Below are 15870 nucleotides of genomic sequence, written 5' to 3'. Positions count from 1 at the left end.
TATATATGATAGTAACCGGGTTGCAGAAAACTACTTACATTCTCCAAGAATGTAGTAATTCAGCTTAATATTTTCCTTCTATTTTCTTCTTTAGGACTTTCTGTTGACTCACAACTGAATCAGTGCTACATTTACACACACATTATCTAAATGGTTTCGGGCAGTCTGCCTATATAGCAGTCTTTTTCAGTCAGCACATTATCTATAAAACAGAGACTGCTTGTATGGGTTTTTTGTGCTGAATGTTTGAAAGTAATTCCCTACCAATTTTTATGTGAATACGAAAACATAATAAATTGAAATTATAAAAAGATATGCTGCCAAAGTGTATCCCTAAAGGAATCCAGTAGAAATAGGAAACGTCTCTTTCGCATCTCCATTAACCTATATAATTGCATAATAAATCTCGTACGATTTTGTTGTTGCCATAAATATTTTCAAGGGCATACCATGAAAGCTGAGAACTTCAAACATCACTTGTCGGTTGATGGAATCGAAGGCTTTTGTGAAATGTTTGAAAGTTAAAAATGAGAGAAGATTTTTATTTTTTGCACTTTCTAGGATCTTCTGAAACAGTGTAGGTGATCAATAATGTTTCAGTTTTTCAACAAATATGCTTGCTTCTTGCAAGTATACTTCAACGCGATTTTGAAGCATTTTGTTCGAGATTTTCAATGTGCTAGGAACTAGTGTGATTCCTGGATGTAAATTTCTGGATTGTATAGGGAATGATATTGATAATATTGAACTTTCTCTCAAAGATGATGGATTTTTGAGGGCAGATAAACTTGTATTAGAGTTATTTAACAGTTGTTGCCAAAATTCGTTTCCTTTCAAGTTTAATGGCATCTGCTCTTAACCATCCATTTCAGGTGCTTTTTCATTTATTTGGTATTTTAGTGCAATTCCAAAATTTTCATGATAAGAGTGTTACACATAAAGGTACAGTTTATGTTACACATAAAGTTTGTATGTAACATAAACTTTATGTGTAAACATAAAGTTAATGTGTAACATTTATGTTAAATGTTACACATTAAACATAAATAAAGATATCTTTATTTATGTTTAATCAAGCTTAAATTATGTTTAATATTTATGTTTATGTTAAATAAAGGTATCTTTATGTGTAACATAAAGAGAAGTGCCTTTTGGATTTTTATTTCTGGTAAATCATCTTAAGTGAAGAATGAAAATCTGATGAATTATTCAACAGTGTTGCTCAGTAGAAGTGGTGTTTACTTCCCAAGCGCTAGGTAGCCCGAAAATAAACTTACGCACAATTCTTCGGTCAGGTATTTCGGATTGATTAACAGCGGAGATTGAGCTGTCCTTTCAGACTCCAAAAGTCAGAAGGGATCGAAACGGCCTCACTTACTCTCTCTAGAAGAAATAAAAGGCTTTAGCTGATATTTAGTATTCTTCTTTGACAATAGCAGTTCATTTTACTCTGCAGGTTTGTTGCCATTTTTCCTTTTATATTAGTATTTTGGCTTCCCTTCTTGGAATAAGGAATTAGAAACTTGTTTCGTTTCTTCGGTTTTACGGGTATTTTGATATAGTTCTAAATTGTGACAAATAATTTGGATGTGGTTTTCATTTCGAAAGACCATATATTCTTTGATCATTTACTTTTTTTCTTCTTTTTTTAACTGAGTATATAGATCGTGCATCCTCTAATTCCTGTACTAAACACAGTTATTAATGTCACTGTGTTTCTTTATAAATTCTTCAGCATTTTCTGTTACTTTGAGATGAAGCAGTTTTGGCTACTAAAGTTTCTGCTGATACTTCATGAACGATATGCACAATATGAGCAGTGGCGTCTCGAGGCTTGAAATCGTGGTGGTGCTGCAACTTTCGAAATGTACATACACACTATCAGCACAATGTATTCGTGTTTGAATAAACTATCAAAAAAATAAACTAACGCCTTTTTATTCCCTAATAGGAAGTAGGCGAGGCCTTTATACCCTATCTAGCTTTAGGAGACTGAGTGGGCAGTTCAATCTCCACCGGTAGCCAATCAGAGATAGCTTGCCCATGTCTATCACTAATTATAGCAGCCGCCGATGATGAGGCTGGCAAACAAGTGCTGCCATCTCTTTTTGAACCTAACAAGATATATCACTGTCTGAAATAATGTTGGTACTACGGTCGATTTTCTTGAGTTTACGGGACGAAAAACCCGAGTTTCCAGGAGGAAAAACCTGCTTGCCTGTGCCAGCGATCGACTAACTCGGGAACCGGTCGAAGATAGGCTTAGAAAAAGTTCCTCCAGTCAGCGACTAGACTAGAACCAAGGTCTAACTAGCGGCCAAGCGCAGAGGGTGCAAGCGCCACTTCCACTGAGCTACACAGGCCTTAGAATAAACTATCAAAATTATGATAAAAATTTTAAAAAAATTTAAACATGAAAAAATAGTGTTAGTGTTAAGAGCCTGTGTAGCTCAGTGGTTATGGCGTTTGCACATCACGACGCTTGACTGCACGTGGGAAAATGTCTTGGTTTCGAATCTAGTCCGCGACTAGAAGAAATTTTTCTAAACCCTTTTTCGACCGGTTCCCGAGTTAGTCGATCTCTAGCACGAGCAAGCGGGTTTTTCGTCCTGTCAAGTCAAGAAAATCGACCGTAAAACTCACACTAGTTCAGACATCAAATACGAGTGTTAGGGTCAGGGACCACGAGATGGCATCCTCTCTTCACTGCATTCCTCTTAATTAGTCATAGCCTTGGGTCAGCTATCTCTGATAGGGTACCAGGGGATATTGAACTGCCCATTCAGTCTCCAAAAGTTAGATAGGGTTAAAGGTCCTCGCTTACTCCCTAGATAAGGGAATAAAAAGGCGTTAGTTGTTTGTTTGTTTTTTTCTGCTGACAAATATTGTTTATTATCGATAAAAGTATACAGTTTGGTATAATTCAAAATTACTTAAAAAAATAACTCCCAGATGAGTCTTTGACTCCATGAGGTCTTGGGTAATAATAATAAAAAAATATATTCCTCTTGTTTTGTTTCATGAAAAAATATTGTTTATTATCGATAAAATTATACAGTTTAGTATAATTCAAAATTACTTAAAAATAAAATCCATTTTTTTAATTTAATTAAAGGAATGGATTTACAATTTTTGGACATTACAATTAAATCCTATAATTGTAATGTCCTTAAATTAAATCATTTAAATGTAATGTTCCAATATTTAAAGAGACAATAAGCACTACGAGCACTCTACTACTGACACAAACTGCATATAAACAACACTGGAACTCCGCGACGGACATTGTCGCATTACGCTAATAGCTCGCATCTCGCTATGAAGTACATATACTTGCGCGTGTAACAATATGACACTGTGGTAAAAAGAGTGCTGCTAGCGTATTTCGTCCTCCTAAGTGTTACAAGATGGATTTTTATTACTTTTTATACAAAATAAGAGAATTGTATAGGATTGTTGATGATAAAATTAAATATTACAAGCAAATATAAATAAATTAATAAATATATTTATATATCGAGAAAAAGTGGGTTTGCTGCAGTAATGCACGAGCTGCCCCTGTATCTCACACTACTGTGGTTGACGGCTCTCACGATTTGCTTTATATTGGAATGATTCCAGTGGAAACCAAAATGATCATCTGGTATGAGGTTTTTTTTTTTTTTTCATCGCGAATTTTTGCAATCTTGTCAGTATCATTCGTTCGGCAAACTTTCCTAAGGGGAAAGTTTGTCGAAAGCAGACTAAATGGACGGTAGCGCTCGGGAATTGATTTACCTTCTCGATTTCGGGATTAAGATTATGTCAGCTTCTTTCTAGTCTGGTGGAAAGTAATAGTGAAATGTCAGCATTCTATTAATGATAGTTATGGCCTTTTGGAGTAGTTGTTTAATGACCTTGTTGGAAATCCCATCTGAGTCAGGTGCTTTCCTGTTCGTTACTTTCTTCAATGTTTCTCGCTTTTTAGTAAGCGACGTTGATTGGGTGTCAATTGAGATATTTGTGGGTTTCAGCTTGTGGCGTAAGCCGGAGTGAAGTTCCCTGATTAAATCTAGGTCTGCAACATATAGTTTGTGCTCCATTGTTTTTCTGAATTGTCAACGAAAGCATCTGTTTTCTAGGTGTCGTGATAGACCAAAGCTGTCTCGCTGTGGGTTGGTGGGGGTGTTTGACATTCCGTTCTGAGAGCCATTGTCATCTTCCATAGTGAATGACCTTCGGCGTTTAAGGATAGCAGTTTCGATTTCTCCTGTCGGTTTCGATCGTTCCCTCAGTGCTTGTCCGACTGTAGTCGTGGCTCTATTAAGGGTTTGTTGGTCCTCAGGAGGTTAGCATGATGCGAGAACGGCACCTAGCTCTGTTCTTCTGATGAATGAGATGCTTGATTTTCTCTCAGAGGGGATCGGTGTTTGAGCGTGGGTGCAGCTTGAAGCGCTGTCGTTATCTCTTTTTTCAAGTTGTTTATCTCAGTGTTAATCAGCTGTTTATATTAAAGAGTTGAGACTTTAATGGCTATAGGGTAGCTTCCCCCAATTGATTAGGTAGCTTCCCTATTTGATTATTGATAGATGATCAGGAGTATTTCCCTGTTCTAAACCTTCATTGTGGTTTATACTGTGGTCGTTCATCGTATTCAGTTTGTAATGGTGGAGCGACGTTTCGGAATATGGCGATGTCTTTACTAGCAGGGCGTCATGTCGTGTCATTATATATGTGTCCTACAATTCCCAGAACCGCGAAATTCCATGTGGCGTCGAAATCGTTGAGTATTTTACCATTGCGATTAGTGGTCCTCTAGCCCATGTCAGATAATTGGCGTTTAATTCGCCTGCTAGTAGCACTGCACGATTCATATGTAATATCTGCGCTACGTGAAAGTATTGTTTACTGGTAGGGTCGTATACACAGTAAATTTCCAGGTTACTTACATTGGCTGTCTGGATATTTACTCCTATGACCTCAATGTTAATGGTTTAAGGTTTTCGCTTTTATCATGCTCGCTTCACCTCCCCTAGTGTTTGGTCTGTATTGACATAAAATTTTGTGTTTCAGCATTGGATTTTCGATTGGGATTTGATGTGTTTCGTTTACCAATGATGTGACGTGAATTCTTGAATTTGATGCTCATGCATTTTGTTTCCTAAGCCGTTGGTATTCCAGAAAACGATCTGAATGGAATAAAGTATTCTAGGTTAGTTAAACATTAATTAGTATGAGAATTGCTTGCATTTATCTCACAAGCACGTTTGTGGTTTCTTGCCTCGGGTTGGTTTAATAATATACAAGAGGCATGTCTGCTAGAATGGCTGTAACCTTTGAAGATTTATTGGACCTGTTGGGTTGCTGAGGTTCCGGTTTTTTGGCTTTTATTAAGACGCTACCACTACCGTGTAGGAGGAGTATGTCTGCGTATATTTTGGTGCGTCATCGGTTTTCTCGGGATTTGAAGCAGTCATTCTTTTTCTGTCGTGTTGTCAGGCTGGGCCTAGGTTGGTTTTTGCAACTTTCTTGTAGATCGTGTATTGTCTACATCCTTTATAGTCGGCAGAGCCTTACAGCAGAGTTGTGATTATGATCCAATTTTTGGTTGCTGTGTATTGGCAATTGGATGTCCTTCTTCGTACACATTCTTGTTTGATAATGAAGTCGCACACAGTCACGAGGACAACGATGTCGCGCTGCACGTTATTTATTTCGTCCAGCACAAGCAGCAATAGCTGCTTCTTTGCTCTGAACATGCGGCTTACTTTGATGAAGTCTGCGTTTGTGGAGACCGACCGCCACTTCTTTTGTTGTTGCTGATTCCGCGATACTATGAAGCACCATCTTCAGGCTATTTTTGTTTTGCTTTCCCATGCATAGGTGTGGCAGGGGCCTCTTTTTTCGTCCATGAATTTAGTGATTGCTCAGTAGTCAGTGAATGTCTGTTGTTGAATGCGAGTGCCCTCCTTGGTGTTCTTAGTACGATTGAATTCTATTTTACGAATTATTGAGCTGAGGTGTATGCGTTTCACTGTACCTTATCTCGCAGTATAACCAGCGGTATTCCTTCCTTTCGTTAGTCTCTGTATTTCCATTATTTTTTTTTTCTTTCGTCATTTTTGCGAGTGACTCATTGGAAAACGTCTTGTTTTGTGCCATGATCGTCTGTGGTCTATTCCTGTTATTTTGTTGGCCTGAGGCTAACAGCAGACGGACTGTGAAATGTGTTTTGTAAAGTGGGAGGCCATTTCTTCTGCATGATTATCTTAGACTGCTTATGCATGTTGAGCACGTGTTCATAGTCCAGATTCTTCAAGTTTGGATGTATCATTCGCTCATGTTTTCTCCAGAAAAGAAAGAGAGAAAGAAAAAATATTTATTTATATTTGGACATATAGTATATGGACCTCCATTTGTACTCTTACCCCGGGCCCAACAATTGTCAGATGAGCCTGCTTAGGGTATTTGCAGTCCCCAGGCAAGTTGTATTTTTCTGCCTTAAAATTCCCGAAAATATATTAAATAACATAAAGGATATATTGTTTTTTTGGCGGAGATATAAATTTGCCGTTTTTTTCGTCCTCCCTCCTAGGCATTACTTTAGTTGCTTAGTGGGTTACGATGGATCTACCTTCTGTGAATAACAGCAGCGCAATGCGGACGATATATAAAGTTCATGCAATATATTGGTGAGAAGTGTTTCTGAATAATTTTCGCTTTTTTAATGAAATAGATTCCTGGAAGTGATCATCATCATCATCATGAACAATGGGCTCACTGCCCGTTGGTGTCCGATGCTTCCTTCACTATCTTCTTCCACCTTTCTTTGTCCAGTGCACATTTTCTGTACCAGTCCTTTTTGTCGTCTATCCATTCCCTGTATGGTCTACCTCTTCTCTTCACACCATCTATAATATCAAGCATGAATGTCTTCTGCAGATGTGCCCAAATAATTGCAGCCTCCGTTTTATAATCTTCTGCATTAGATTTTTCTTTGGTTGTATGCACCGATAGAGCTCTTCATTTGTGACTTTCTGTACCCATCTTATTCTTAGAATCTTGCTATAACAAGTTCTTTCAAATGCCAAAATTCTTTTTTCTTTTCTTGGTTCCTTATTTATTACCCACGTTTCAGAACCATACAGCACACTGCTGTAAAAATAAAGGATTTTTATGTTTATTCTCTCAATTTTTATTTACACTAGATTCTAAATGTCTCTTCAATATTTTCCAATACTTGTTGAATTATACTTATTGAATTGTTGTCGTAACACCGAGGCTTTTAATCCGTTGCTTGCAGTTAATCATTTCCCTTAATCTTTTGACACCTCCCCACTCTTCTCAAGGTTGTAACTAAGTTATTCACGTGCAAAATTTTATAACTTGGAAATTTGCCTCGGGCTAGAGCGAACTCCTTTGTTATAACAGCAAGCGTATTTTTTCAATAATGATTTCTGAAAATTTATTTTTTTATTTCGACTGTGCTATCAGAAATCGCAGATAAGATTTAAATATCCTTCCAAAGAAAAAACACTTCGCGTTTTCTTTGCAACAGTAGTGGAAACTATTGCCTTAAATCATATAGATTTAAATTTTATGAGCAGTGCATTGGAATGTAGGAAACAGGCAAATTATTTGACAAAGAAAACAGGTTATTCATACTAATCAAGTTACAGTAAAGTTTAATACTAAGCACACAAATATTTCTGACACTATACTTCTCATTAACTTTAGCTAGGAGCTTGAACTAATCTGCCAAGTTCAACAATCCTTCACTACGTTCACAGACTATGGTCATCATTGTGCATACACTTAATTCATACACTAGAAATGACCTAGAGTGCTGCACAACAGGCAAGTTTAAACATTCGGTAACAATAAACGCTATCTTACCTCACAACTAAGCAGGTAAATTCTCAATATTTATCTAACTGCCTTCTGTCCTGAAGTAATATTAACAAACAAATTCAATAGAGCTATTTTTACTACAGTTCCTGCCTTTAGTTAATCATATATAGGAGACCTTACTTGGTATTAAATGATCTACTCCACATTATCATTGAGATCTTTATCATCTAATTCAGTCCGATATTTCTTTTCACTTACGCTTACTTTTTTCGACTTCGACGGGACACTTTTACTGGCGGCAATCAGAAGGCACCTTGGCGGCTGGAAGTCCGGAATTCATTTCTTTCACTGCTTAAAGAACCCATCGAACATCTGTTGGTAGGAACGGGTCCCTTGACTTAGAATCGACGGGACATATACGAACCGAGAGCTGGAACAGAAAACTGGGCGAAAACGTGCTTATCCAGCGACTATCATCGATAACGGCCTCTCCTCTTTTAGCGGTCCGCTGGCTGTCTATATAATTTTCGCTTTTTTTAATGAAATAGATTCCTGGAATTGATCATCATCATCATCATGAACCATGGGCTCACTGCCGTTGGTGTCCGATGCTTCCTTCACTATCTTCTTCCACCTTTCTTTGTCCAGTGCACATTTTCTGTACCAGTGCTTTTTGTCTACGACCGACCTTCCCCGACGAAAGAAAACTGAGTGACCTGCTCCGTTGACAACGACCTGTGACCTCCCTTTTGCCCTCGATTTCTCCCTTTTTTAAGCTGCTCCAATGGCCTTCTATTTTGCTATATTTTTATTCCCTTGGGTATTCACATGGGTTTGCACCCGCCACCTTCTTTCATCGCTGCGTTAAAGCGGGAAACCCCGTACGTTTTTTACCTTTGTATACGTGATAGTCTCAGGTATTATTTTAATCCGTCTAAGACATTTCTTTATCTAATACATTCTATTATTACAAATCTTTTATACCCATTTTCTCTGTTCTTTGTTGTTGTACATTATATCAACAGTTAGATTTTTACAAAAATTACAAGAAAATCAATCTAATTTATATCCCTAAGTAAAATCAGTATAAAAGAATTTAATATAAAATTTCTGTCTATACAAGATTTTACACCGCCATAGATGCATGTTTCCAGCCCTCTTAGTTTTGTTTGCAGGCTGATCACTTTACTTTTCCAGATGTTATCCATTGCTTTCAGATTTGTTCTTCTCTTTGCAAGCCTGATCTTGATTTCTTTTTTACAGTCCAAATCATATGTCATTTTACTTTCCAAAGATATGAATTGTTCTACAATTTGTATATCAGTTCCATCCACTTGTATCTTTTTTTTCATCTTCTTCTCACCAAATACTATTGTCTTTGTTTTTCCAAGTTCATAACAAGTCCAAATCTCTTTCCTTCCTCATTTAATAGTTTCAATGATTTTTGTAGCTCTCTTTCACCTCCTTCAATAATAACAATCTCATCTGCAAATCGGAAATTGTTTATTTTCCCCCCAAGCACTGATATTCCTTTTGCATCTTCTTTCATTTTATCCATCGCTCTTTCTAAATGTGCGATGAAAATGCTTTTTGATATTGGGTCCCCCCCCTCTACCTCTGTTGTTTTAAACTATTTCCCCAAATCATAACCTATTCTAACTGCTGCAACTGCATTCTGGTACACATCTTTTAATACAGCTATTAATGTTCTGTCAATTCCATAGGATTCCAACACTGCTAATGTCACTTTCTGGTCGATACTGTCAAATGCCTTCTGAAAATCAACAAACAAGTATGTATGTATTTGTTTTTTCTCCTGACTTTCTCTGCTATTAACCGTATTGTTAAAATCTGTTGACATATAGTTCTGTCTTTCATAAATCTTGCTTGCTCGTCTCTAAGGTATGCTTGCAATTGTGCTCCCATCTTTCTGTCAATATCAGTGGCGGCCGGTGAATATTTTGAATAGGGGGTGCTGCATATACAAAATAAAATTTTAAAAAAAAATTATTTTTTCCTAATCAATAACCAATTTATTAATAAATAAATTTACATATTAAAAAATTGTTTTATTAAAAATATACCACTTACTCCCTATACGAGAACAAATAGGCGTTAGCTGATTTTTTTTTTAAATATTTCACCCTCACCCCGAACAAACACCAATAATAAAAGTTTCGTATCTCACAGAAATAACGTGCGAACGATACACTGTCCAAAAGAGCAGTGTCCATCCTATTGCTTTTTCTACCTCTCCTCTTAAAATGTCCATATCATATTCATTACCTGGTGGTGTATCTGCTTTTAATTCTTCAGTAAGTTTCCCACTGCTATCTAAATCTAGTTTTTCTTCATATAACTCACTACATTATCTTGTCCAGCTCTGTACAATTTTATCTTTACCCATCAATACTTTGCCTTTTTCATCTTTAATTTTGGTCTGTTTTGGTTGTCACCTTGTATTAATGGTTCTAATTTTGTACACCTCTCTAGTTTTATGTATTCCATAGTGCTGTTCTATATTATTGCATTCGGCTTCTAACCATTTCATCTTATCTATTCTGACTGCTTTTTTCACTTCATTACATATTCTGCAATATTGCTTCTCTATTTGTTCTCATGTATCCCTTCTTATATTCAATATTCTTTTCTCCTGTACTAACATCCGTGTTTCTTGTGTAATCCACTTCTTCTTTATCATCTTTTCTTCTGGTACTGTTTCTCCAAATGCATCTTTTATCGTCTTCAATATTCCTTTCACTCTTAATTTCGATTTTTTTTTTCTTTATCCACACTTTTAAGTTTCTCTTCTATCACTGTTCTGTACCTTCTTCATATTTCTGCATCACTTATTCTTATTGTTTCTGGAAGTGCTACTGCGCTATAAATAAGTGTACTGAGAACAAAGGATATCAATTTTGAATGTGAGGTTAAGCGACTAATGCGGGAAAAATAAAATCAGATAGAAAGGAAATGGAGCGCATTAGAAATGCGCTCCATTTCCTTTCCAAGAGATATTCCTGACAGTTTTGCATATAAATATTATTATGTTTGTAGCAACCGATATTTTATATGTAATTATTTAAATTTTACAATGTTGTTTATATACGTTTGTAAAATCTTAATTTTTTTTTCATAAATGTTGTTTACCTGTCTCAGAACTCTTGTTTTTTATAATGCTACGTTATGAGATAAAGAAATTTATTGTATATATATATATATATATATATATATATATATATACTTATATATATACTCATGTATATATACTCATATTTATATATTTATATAATAATATGAAAAACGTTCTAGAAAATTTTTAGATTACATTAATGACATAGTGCTAACCACCTTATCCTTGAGCTTACGTTGGGAAGTCCAAGAATAGTTGGAAGGTAATCGGCACTGTTAGAACCACGGATGGATGGATGTATAGACTACATTAATAGCGTGCTAAGTTTTTGTGGGCTATATTAGTTCTTCTTATTATTATTATTAGATGCCATAATTACGTTGGAAGTTATGGAAATTCCATGAGAACTCTTGTTTTCCCATTGCAGTTTTACTTTCATTGATATATATTGATTTTTGGATTATATACTGTTCCATCACTTCGCTTTCTACCGAAAACACCTCAGAAACTAACATTATTGTGAACAATCCATAACCCGAATTTTATATTTTTCGTCCCCTACAACTTCACTTTGTTTAATTTTTCTGTCGAGAGAAAAACGTTATTGGAAATGAGATGGTTGTCAATAAACGTAGAAATGTTATTTCGAAAATATAAAGTTTTGTAATCATAATAACTCTGGACCAATTTGATTATTAGTTGTTATTAGTTTTACTCTAATTAATAATTATTATTGTGAATAGTGTCAATAGTAATTTGAAAATCAAACGTTTTCCGATGCTTTAGCTTTTATAGGCACTATTCACGTTTTCAGAGGGAGCGCTGCGCACCTCCATATACATACATGTGCTAATTTTGAAAGGTAAAGAATGATGTAAATAGGCCTGTATTACATCTCTTGTTGTGGTTTTTATCATAATTAAATTCGATATAATCTTTATAAAAACTATATTATATTTATTTTTGGGTACTAAAATTATCATGGGTACAGTTTCTATTTATTTTCGGTATGACTTGAAATTGCATGACATACTAATTTCGAGTCGAGACATTCTCTTTCAATCTTTGTCTTATTTTCTATTCCATGACATTAAAGGAAGCGTTTTTTTTTTTTTTAATTCCCATTTTTCTTTATTTCCCGCATAAAATTATTATTATTATCAGACCTCCAAGGAGTCAAACCACTCGTCGCTGGAGGCCATCCATCATACCCAGCTCCCACCGAGACAAGAATGCATTTACTGCGAACATACCGTTACGCTTTCTTTAAGGCCATGCACCTTTTCCACATATACACACAAAACCTTGTTGCTCATAACCTCCTTATACATCTTCTAAGGATGGCCTCATGTTCTTCACCCATCTAATGGAAAATTAAACCATATTAATATGGTAATAACCCCTTTCCAACTTATATGTCTTGATTAATTCCTCCCCTTCATCTATCCACATTTGAGTATATGAGGGGAATTGCATTCCCTCAATGTTTCTTCATATACTTGACATTCCTTAACAAATCACATTAGTTAATTGTCTCTGAACCCTTTTTGACATCGCTTTGTCCTGATCAAAACCTTATACAATGGAATCATAACAGCCTTACTCCTGCATATCAGTGTTTTCTGAATCATTGCCATAATGCACTGCTGCACTGTCCTCACAATTTTTACAAAAATTCTGCATACTTAGCAAAATAAGTAAGTACATGATGGTTTTCTCTTATTTTGTAATTTGGATATAAAAAGTAATATGATTACTATTATGGGCTACTCCATGGAGTCATTCTCATCAAGGGAGGCCCTAAAACATTACGGCATGCCCTAACCAACATTTGCACAGTATTTATCATCCTTTGCTCTGAACTTATTCACAGTCATGGTACCCATAACATACTGGCAACTTTTCCACTCATTTATCACTCTCCAATCCAAAAATCTAAGTCCTGATACCCTTATTAACTGCATTTTTACCCAATTTCCAAGGATAGTCCCTAGTTCTCACCACCACACCTGTTCTGAAAAATATCCTCTCTATTAATCTTGTAAAAACCCTTCAGTAATTTGTATATATTGATCGTGTTATCCCTTTTTTGCTTGTCAATCAATTTCTGTAATCCACAAATTTTCAACCTGTTCTCATAGGGTTCATTCCATAACCTGCTACCATCTTGTTCACTTGCCTCTCGATTCTCTCCTCCCCATGAAATGCAGGTGAACAGATATGTGCAGAGTAATCAAGATAGGGTTTTGCCAAGGCTCTATAATGAGGTTTCATAACCTGTTCTTGTGGATATTCTTCAGAAACCAAGTAATCTGATGAGCTTCTTTTGTCACTTTTGCAATATGTCCTCTAAACCTTTAACTCCCTATCCACTAACACCCAAATCCCTGGTGCTATCATTTTTGTGGTGTAGTTTCATTAGTGTGGTATACAGCTGGTAATCTTTTCACTCCAAAATGCATAACCTTACACTTTGCCACATTAAACTGACATCCATTTTTCTTTGCCCAGACTGCCAGTCTATTCAAATCATCCTGCTAAATTTTAACATCACCTTTATTAACTATTGCTCTATCCAATTTTGTATCATCAGCGAACAACTGATAGTTCTCAGATCCTTTCCTGTAACATTAATGTACAAATTAAATAGCAGTGGTTGAAGAACAGAGTCCTGTGGCTTGCCACTAGTCACAGGCCTACTGGACTCTGATCCTGAATAAACTACTCTCTGATATCTCCCCATCAACTACCCTCTTATACACTTCACAAGCTTTATATCCATTCCCATGTGCTGCAATTTATTGATTAGAATTCCATGTAGTATCCTGTCAAAAGTGAGCAAAAGCTCTTCTAGCAAAAAATATAGTTTGCAAATCCTTACTGATAACACTCTTACAGCTTCCAGGGATGACCTCTAGTTCTGACTCTATTTGTCATGTTGAAAATTTTCTATTGTGTCCAGCTTATAGAGGCTTTTTGATAACTTATAAGTTTCTATCATGTACCCTCTTTTCTGTCTATGAACTAAATTCTGCAGTCCATACATCTTCATGCTATCCTCGTAGGCAACATTTTGCAAACCTGTCACCAGCTTGGCCACTCATCTCAGAATACTCCCCACCACCTGCTTATCTCCAAAAAACCCAGGTGACAAAATCTGTGCACAGTAGTCAAGATGTGGTTGAATCATAGCCTTATAAAGAGGGATAATAATCTCTCTATCTTTACTTGTCAGTGTTCTTCAACATCCAAGTAATCCTTTGAACTACTTTGCCAACTTTTGCAATATGCACTCTGAACTTCAACTCTCTGTCTACCATTACCTTCAAGTCATTAGCTTCATTAATTTTCTGCAATCCACTGCCATCTATGTGTACTCTTTTTGACTCAAAGTTCATAGCCTTACATTTGCAATTAAATTGATAGCTTTTTCCACAATGCTAATTTATTTAAATCATCATGCAGAATAATTGAGGGTAATATCACCTTTATCAACTGTTGGCTTTGCTAGTTTGGAAGCATCAGCAAACAACTGAATACCTTCCCCCCCATCCTCCTTTAAATCTTCCACTATATCATTAATATACAAAGTAAGGAGTAGTGTTGATCATTGTACAAAGCCCTAGGCCAATCCATTAGTTATCCTCATTCTCCTTGATTTCACTCCACCATATACTACCTTCTGATGGCTGTCTGTTAGCCAGCTCCCCCCATTCATGCCACCAGTCTCATCACCACCATCAGCCATTTTCTATATTAAGGCCTTCCCCAAAGCTCTCCATTCTTATCTTAGCCTTTCATCGCCACTGGGTTTCTGCCATCTCTTTAATCTCATCCTCCTACCATCTCTTTGGTCTTCCTTTAGCTCTGTTTTTTTTTGTCTCTAGGATACCATTCTGATATCAACTTTGTCCATTTTTGAATGTTACTTCTTGCAGTGTGACCTACCCATTGCCGTCTGGATCTTTTAATGGCTGTTATAACTTCTCTTGGTCTTAGCTCTCACCAAGTATTACACCTTCTGTCTAGAATAGTAATACTGAGTAATGATCTTTTCATTTTCCTCTGGGTAATCCTGAACTGATTGGTCAATTTTTTTAGTCAAAGTCCATGTTTAACTTCCATATGTCATGACTGGAAGCATACAATTGTTGAACATTTTTCTTTAAAGGCCGATTGGAATTTTCTCTTGAATGCTTCATAGCGTTTTCCAAAGACTATCCAACCAAGTTGAATTCAACATATAATTTCTTCTCTACAGTCATCTACTGTGATCTGTCTTAAGTAAACATAGGAGGTCACTATATCAATTTCCTAGTGTTTCATTTGTGCTGACTTTTTTTTGTGGAGGCTGCTGGTGGAAGAGAATGGATTAGAGCAAGTAAGAAGTGATGTGGGAGAGCTGAAAACTAAGGAAGAGAGATTGAAGGCATTCTTAGGAATGTAGAAGGCAGTAGTGAATTAGAAGAATGAGGGAATAGGAGTGTAAGACACACGAGGAAACAAAGCTGGGAGGAGTCGGTGGATAGGGAGAGAGAGATGGTATGAGAAAGGTCAGTGCCCAAGGAGGAAATAAATGTATGAGTAGACAAGAAAGGGAGGGGATGGACTAGGATGTAGAGGAGTAGTTGGATTTGGAGAGAGTTCCAGGATAATTACAGAAAGGAATGCTCAAGGAAGGCATGAAGAAGTCGCATCTAATAAGTGGTATTAGTGAAACTTGTTATAGATTCAGAAATGAACTGTGATGTTTATATATGAAGCTAGCAGTCAAAAGTAAGGAGAACAAAATTGTTGCATTGATTGAGTTCTTTCACCTCAGAATTCCTTCCTTTCTTTCCATGTGATGATACAGTAGCTGTGAGTCCCCTTTTACAGTGCAGTGCGGCACCATCTAGTCCCCCCCC

The 15870-nt window shown here is 36.3% G+C and overlaps 1 protein-coding gene across 2 annotated transcripts in view; it reads left to right on the top strand.

Moving 5' to 3' along the window:
* Positions 1 to 11794: 11794 nt before the first annotated feature.
* Positions 11795 to 15870, top strand: part of Pms2 (mismatch repair endonuclease PMS2) — a 272119-nt gene continuing 268043 nt past the window's right edge. Inside the window, exon 1 of one of the 2 annotated variants that reach the window (XM_090407693.1) lies at positions 11795 to 11825. The gene's annotated coding sequence lies outside the window, so the exon portion shown is untranslated. Of the gene's footprint in view, positions 11826 to 12585; positions 12661 to 15870 lie in introns of those variants that run through there. The other variant, XM_090407694.1, reaches the window with a different exon arrangement.

The sequence above is a fragment of the Typopeltis vanoorti genome, chromosome 17, assembly GCF_054136105.1.
Source record: "Typopeltis vanoorti isolate ZY-2024b chromosome 17, IOZ_Tvanoo_1.0, whole genome shotgun sequence".
Classification (NCBI taxonomy): Eukaryota; Metazoa; Arthropoda; class Arachnida; order Uropygi; family Thelyphonidae; genus Typopeltis; species Typopeltis vanoorti.
Note: the sequence above shows the minus strand (reverse complement) of the source record. Positions and strands in the feature narration are given on the sequence as shown.